The sequence below is a fragment of the Gadus macrocephalus genome, chromosome 14, assembly GCF_031168955.1.
Source record: "Gadus macrocephalus chromosome 14, ASM3116895v1".
NCBI classification, from domain to species: domain Eukaryota; kingdom Metazoa; phylum Chordata; class Actinopteri; order Gadiformes; family Gadidae; genus Gadus; species Gadus macrocephalus.
Window position 1 is genome coordinate 379,959 of NC_082395.1, and position 7,359 is coordinate 387,317.

Genomic DNA, 7,359 nt, shown 5'->3' on the forward strand with positions numbered 1-7,359 from the left:
TGGTTCCTCGTCGTTCCTTGTTGCTCCTCGGTCTTCCTCGTTGTTCCTTGCTCCTTGCTGTTCCTCGTTGTTCCTCGTCGTTCCTTGTTGCTCCTCGTTCTTCCTCGTTGTTCCTCGTTGTTCCTTGCTCCTTGTTGTTACTTGTTGTTCCTCATTTTTCCTTGTTGTTCCTTATTTTTCCTCGTCATTCCTCGTTGTTCCTTGTTGCTCCCCATTGTTCCCTACAGGTCCTGCTGAGGCTCCGATCAGATAGGGATGATTAATGACATGGATTAGAGCCCAGAGCCTTTCTGGAGGTCTGAGCCCACTTCTGTACGCTCTGCATCTGATTACAGGAGATTATGGAATTGTTTTCGATCAAGCGGAACCCAGATGATGTCAGATGGCAGAGATGAGATCATAAATGGAATGTTCCCGCTCCCCTTCCTCCCCGTTCCCACTGCCCCCCGCGCGGAGCTGGTATTTCATGTGTGGAGCCTGCATGCTACACGGTGGGTCTCACAGGCAAAGTCAATTAACTACATTACAATTCATGTTAATATGTATACACAATATGTCCAAACAGGCGTACAGAACTGTGTCTTCAGCGTTGATCAGAAGACACATGGTGGATGTTCAAATAACAAGATGTTGACGTGCACACAGTGTTGGTCTGGAAGCTGCTGAGACAAAGAGCTTTGAGGTGTTGGTCGCTGACAGACGGCCTCTGAACCCGAGATCGGAGGCTTCACTTCACAGGAGGACTGGAGGGGGGATGATGAAGAAGGCAGATCCAACTGACCCACCACATCTTGGGGACCTCATGACCAGAAACCTACCCTGCTGTGAGACTCTGCATCAGAACGACCCCGTATCCCCTGGTCAGTGTGTCCCTGACCCCTAATCCTTAGACTCAGGGACACACCGGAGGAGGAGGATACGTCGACTCATCGTGTCCAGCGCTTCACGTCCGGAACAGACCGCCTGGGATGTTGGGCCGAGACTACGGTCATGTCATGAAGAATTAGACTTCCACTTTAACAACCCCCTGCCTGACTCCACACTGTGACGACAGATTAAAGGTTTGACGCCTCGTTTCCACATACGTATGTTTTTCGTATCCGTGCTTCCGTAAATTTACGGAAGGAGTCGCTAGTGTTTTACGTACGGACATGAATTTATTTACGGACAAAAGATGGGGGAGCGTATGATAATGGCCGTTTTTAGGAGAACGGTACTTTGGAACATGAGGATCGACATATACAGAGATAAAAACAAAACCAACCAGGCTTGGAAAGAGATCGGCGAGGAGTTTGGCCTGCCAGGTACTTACATGTTTCGTGAAAAACATAAAAACTTCTATACGGTATCTCCGTAAAACGACGGCGAAAGTTACATTTTTTGAACGTATATTACGGACATACCGGACAGAAATTTTACGGAGGGGAGGAGTCTCGGAGGAAAAACGGACATTACGGAGAATCACATAGGAATGAATGGACTTTCGGTCGGAGACGGTTGGATCGCATACGAGAATGTACGTATGTGGAAACGAGGCGTTTGTCCCGTTGAATCCAACGGTATCTGAGGCAGAGGGTTGTTGCCTCATAGTTAAGACTAGCTGCTCTTACACTAGCCCAATATCAATGTATTACTATCTCTTCTGTTTCATATGGAAAGAGTTATCATGGTCCATAGGTGTTAGGTAGCTAGATTATATGGCATGTTGCTTCAGGGTTACTGGCTAAAGGGAGAGATTGATTTGGTATAGGTTGTGGGTGAATTCTTTCTTTTCACTGTCCAGTTTATTCCTGTGTTGCTCTGTGTACATGATGATCATGTCTTCTTTATCCAATAGCAGACGATTAGCGCGTGGCTATAAGGGTGGACGTCGATGACATTGAGAGGTTGATGGTTAATGGGGGGAATTAGCTTATGCTGAGAGACATCGGCCTACATGCATTTTTAATTAGTGAATAGCATTGTGAGCTGATTAGTAAGCAGCTGCCTTCATGTTGCCTCTGGTGCCACAGGAATTAGAAGACGCACTTTCCTCGAAGAAGAGCAGTCCAACCCATCTCAGTGAAGCTCGCTAGAGAGCCGGCCCGGGGCCCAACGGAGATGGCACCACGGTCTGCAGGACATTCTAGAGGAGGCTGGTGTTCAAAACGACTCTGATAAAGGGGAGAATAATACATACATGACTCCAACAGATACTTTAAATTACAGATGTTTTACTCATTAGTGTAATCTTAACCAAAACATGATAATGTATTTTTTCTCCCTCTAATATGCTCCTATATATTCTGTGCCAATAGGATACTTTTATAATGTTGTTTCATTGTATTCGATTCATTAAATAACTATGTAAAGTTAGAATTCTGGAGAAAAAGGAACCAATGCAGCTTTCCAATCTTGTTTACTGGCAGTGAAACGGCGTGACACAAACACTTTGCTATGCTTCCTGATTCCTCGTGACCTTTAGTGCTGTGGCCCACACTTCTTTCCTTTCCCCCCAGGCCAGCATAACGACGGGCCGAACAGGCCGACCCAGTGGGTCCTAATGAAGCATTACCATTACATTACCCTAGAGTACCGGACCTAGACCCCAGCCCACATTACATACAGGCCTGGCTCACACATGCTCGCACTGGAGGGGAATATACATACACATCACCAACATTTTCAATGCTTAAATATATATATAGATAGATAGATAGATAGATAGATAGTCCCCTCCAATAGTATTGGAACAGTGAGGCCAATTCCTTTATATTTGCTGTAGACTGGAAACATTTGGGTTTGACACCAAAAGATGAATATGAGACAAGAGATACACATTTCAGCTTTTATTTCCAGGTATTTACATCTGGATCGATAAATAACTTAGACTATAGCATTATTTGTAAAGGAACACCACATTTTTAGGGGAGCAAAAGTATTGGAACATTTGACTGACAGGTGTGTTTTGTTGCCCAGGGCCCCGTTTCCCGATAACGATGGATCCACGCTCGTACGATCATTCTCACGAAGATCATTCATCATGCAACAAGATAATGATCCAAAACACACTGCAAACACAACAAAGGAGTTCATCAGGGGCAAGAAGTGGAAGGTTTTAGACTGGCCAAGTCAATCTCCAGACTTAAACCCTATAGAGCATACATTTTACCTGCTAAAGAGGAAACTGAAGGGAGTAACCCCCCAAAACAAACAACAACTGAAAGGGGCTGCGGTGAAAGCCTGGAAAAGCATCACAAAAGAAGAATGCACAAGTTTGGTGATGTCAATGGGTCACAGGCTTGATGCAGTTATTGCAAGCAAAGGATCTGCAACAAAATATTAAGTCTTATTTACTTTAATTTATTTTAAATCTATCTGTTCCAATACTTTTGCTCACATAAAAATGTAGTGTTCCTTTACAAATAATGCTATCTTCTAAGTTATTTATCGGATCCAGATGTAAATACCTGGAAATAAAAACATAGACGCAGGGTAACCCTAAACCTGCGTTCACACCAAAAGATGCAAAAAGTTGCCGCGCAGCACGATCCCATTCAAAGTGAATGTAGAGACGCGTTGCGGGTTTGCTGCCGGACCACTTGCTGCCGAGAAGATCGGCAGCAAAATGTGATTTGCGGCGCGGCAAGATTTGATTTCCAGCGCAGCACGCCCGTGCCCGCTGCCGGGCAGGGGCGGCGGGCGCGTTCACGTATTTTACGGCGCGACAAATGCTGCTCGAGTTGAAATATTTCAACTTTTCGGCAGCAAACGCGTGATGACAGCCAATCAGCGTTCAACAGCGTTGCCACTGAGTGACATGCCGTAACAGCCAATCAGTGTTACTCCCTTGGAGTGACCTAGAGTTCATTACCGTTACATTTATTTAGTAACTCGAAAAAACCCACAAATCAGCATTCAGTAGTGTAGTTGTGTTTACAGTTAAACTAAACTATGAGTATGCTAAAGGGCTAGAATAACAACCCCAAACAAAACCCAGTTGGGTGCCAGGCAGCACCAGCCTTCCATGCTCCGAATGGTTTCATGAACCCATAAACGACGGGCATTCCGACGTCCCTCCCTCTCCCACAACAGGTAAAGACATGCAAAGCTCGTAATGTCGGCCATGGTTGTGAATGAATTCAGAAGCACCGCGGGCAAAACTTGCCGTGCCGCGAAACTTCCCGCGCTGCAAAACTGTTGCTGCGCAAAACCTTTGCTGCGCCGCAAAACTTTTGCTGCGCCGCAAAACTTTTGCTGCGCCGCAAAACTTGATTTGCTGCGCCGCAAAACTTCGGCGACAACGCGTTCGGGCAGCAAATGCATCTTTTGGTGTGAACGCAGGGTAACTCTAACCCTAACCTTAGTACCTACCCTAGTAGTTACCCCGCTGACATGAACCCCTTCTGCATCCCATCATTTCTGCATCATTTAAACACAAAGGTCTGGGTGGGTCTCACACCTTTATTCCGTATTTCTGGGTGATATCATATCGTTGTTCCTTCCACTCATGTATGCGTAATTCTGTTCTTCCTCAGTTCAGAAGTGTGTTTTCCGATGTACACCCCTCACAACACAAAACACTGAATACACAGGAGACATCTCTGCCAACACTTCGGCTTTCATCTTCCATTACGCAAGCAATGCAGGAGATAAAATGCTACAACTACTAGTTATGATAATGACGATGGTGATGATGATGAAAACACTAATAATAGCGGAAATTACGCTATTGACAATAACATTGACAATATTACTCATAACAATATTTACTACATAATGGACAGATTATCACTAATACTTTTGATAACAACAAAATACAAACAACAAAAAAGGATTATTAATATATAAAATACATTTAAGTGCTTAGTTGAAATATTTGCGTATTCCTTATTTATTTTCATCATTTTGAGGGAACTGAAGATGGAGGGCTGGGTTGTATTTCAGATGAATATCCCGTGATATCCCATGGATAAGTTAAATCACTAACGTCAGGGGCGCGATATCAGTCGCAGAACTGCTCACGTAAACAACAAGAGGTTTGGTTTGTGTTTGGATATAAGAACTTTATCTCGGTAGAGTCTCCGACTCCGGGGAGCTCTGAGACACAGAGCTCTTCCGTTCTTCTTCTGGGCTGCTTCTGGCTCCGTCACGTTCAGCTGTTAGCTCATCGGTTGGCCTTTGAAAAGGTCAGCGCAAACAAGGTCAAAGTTTAAATAATTTGAAATGTGAGGGCAAAAGACAGTGTGCGCTCTTGGCGATTTGCAAGTGAAAACGCTGTCCCATAGAAAGACAATAAAGCACAGCGGGTTAGGGTTAGGGTTAGGGTTTGGGTTAGGGTTAGGGTTAGGGTTAGGGTTAGGGCTTGGGTTAGGGCTAGGGCTATGCTATAGGGCTCACCCTAAGCCTGCCCTGATCATGTGAGGGGGCTGAAGACTATGACCCAATTTACAAACCCTATGGGTTAGTTTTCAATATAGAAGATATTGTGAAAATTGCGGACCTTATTCTTGGTTATAAAATGTCATGTGGATGTCTTCAGAGTGGATCCTTACATGGAACGAGGCAAACAATTATCCACATATTTACAATTTAACATTAATATGCAGATGTGTATTCAGCCAAAGGACTCTTGTAGGCGAGTCTTTCTTATATCATTCATATCAATTTTGTCACTCTAATATCTCTTGTTATTCTATTTCCATGCAGAGGGTGGAATCCAGCGGCCATTAGCATGGAGGGTCTTTCTTGTATTTATTTTGCTCCTGACATTGTCAATGAGCTGAGTGGTTCAGCTCATAGAGAAGACATACAGATGTGTGCACTGTGACTGTGAGTATGGAACTATTTTTAGTATACTCCACTGAGTATAGGGGCTAAATGTAGAACTGAGACACTGTTTACTGAGAAAAGCGTTCTCAGATGGGCTCCTAATGACGTCTTGGGATGGCGGTCTTTACTTCAGAACGGTTCACCTGCTGCGGTGAAGTCACTGGAGTGCATCTCAACGTCCCCGGCATCGCAGAGGGAGCCACGCAGCACGGAGAGGCAGGGCTATTTATTGCTCTACCTTTTCCAAGCGTCGCTGCACAACACAGCATGCACCTAAAGAAGGAAACAAGGTCTACTAGGACGGGAGGCAAGAGACGGACACAGAATAACGCCACTAAGACAGAAGAGAAACGCTCCAACAGAATGGCAATTAGAAAAATGTGTGACAAGACGAGATACAGAGGGAGCAGGGAGGGGAGGGGAGGGAGAAGGAGGAAGAGTGGAAACGCTGAGGGCAGAAGAGGAGGAGGAGGAGGAGGAAAAGAGGGAGGGAGGGAGGGAATGGTGTATAGCAGGAGAGGGAGGGCGTATGGGTGTGAGATAGGGGGAGAGTAAAAGGGTTGGTTTGTGTGTGAGGGAGAGACTGTGCAAGAGACTGAGAGAAAGAGATTGAGCGAGTGTGTGGGAGAGCGGGTGTGAGAGAGGGTGGGAGTGAGAAAGAGCGAGAGACCAGTTATCAAGCTGGCTCCCAGTGAAGGTGCCCACTACAGATCTCAGTGGAAGTGGTCCTCAGTTCCTGGGTTTATAAACCCTGCAGCGTTTCTCCGTCCTCAGAGCGAGGGGCGGGGCCTCCTGCTCCAAGCTTCTGTTCTCCCCATGCGAGGTCAGCCCTGATAGGCTGAACCGTAGGTACAGCAGCCCTGATAGGCTGAACCGTAGGTACAACAGCCCTGATAGGCTGAACCGTAGGTACGACAGCCCTGATAGGCCGAACCATTGGTGCAACAGCCCTGATAGGCTGAACCGTATGTACGCCAGCGCCGATAGGCTGAACCGTAGCTACGCCAGCCCTGATAGGCTGAACCGAAGCTACGCCAGCCCTGAAAGAGGAGAGGGGGGAGGAGGAGGAGGGGGAGGAGGGGAAAGAGGAGGAGGAGGAGGAGGAGGAGAGGAGGGGGAGGAGGAGGAGGAGGAGGAGAGGGGGAGGAGGAGGAGGGGGAGAGGAGGAGGAGGAGGAGGGGGGAGGAGGAGGAGGAGGAGGGGGAGGGGGAGGACTCAGGTCTGAGGCTACAGGGGAGTGATGGGGGTTCAGGGCGGGGTCAGGGGGTGCCCCGCCCTCTGCTCACATCTAAACCCCCAGGGGCAAACGGCAAGATGGGACCAGTATCTCCCGCCTGCACCCCCCCACTCTAGAGCGGACCCCAGGCCCTCGCTGTGTGTGTGTGTGTGTGTGCGTGTGTGTGTGTGTGTGTGTGTGTGTGTGTGTGTGTGTGTGTGTGTGTGTGTGTGTGTGTGTGTGTGTGTGTGTGTGTGTGTGTGTGTGTGTGTGTGTGTGTGTGTGTGTGTGGGGGGGGGGGGGTGTGTGTGTGTGTCTTGGAGTTCCAACTC

At 47.1% G+C, this 7,359-nt stretch overlaps 1 long non-coding RNA gene across 1 annotated transcript; it reads right to left on the reverse strand.

Moving 5' to 3' along the window:
• Window positions 1-4,137: 4,137 nt before the first annotated feature.
• Window positions 4,138-4,331, reverse strand: LOC132471951 (uncharacterized). The gene is made up of 2 exons (XR_009528957.1): window positions 4,251-4,331; window positions 4,138-4,193 (listed from the first exon to the last, which is right to left on the reverse strand). It is a non-coding gene; the product is annotated as an uncharacterized LOC132471951 (long non-coding RNA).
• Between the last annotated feature and the right edge of the window lie 3,028 nt (window positions 4,332-7,359).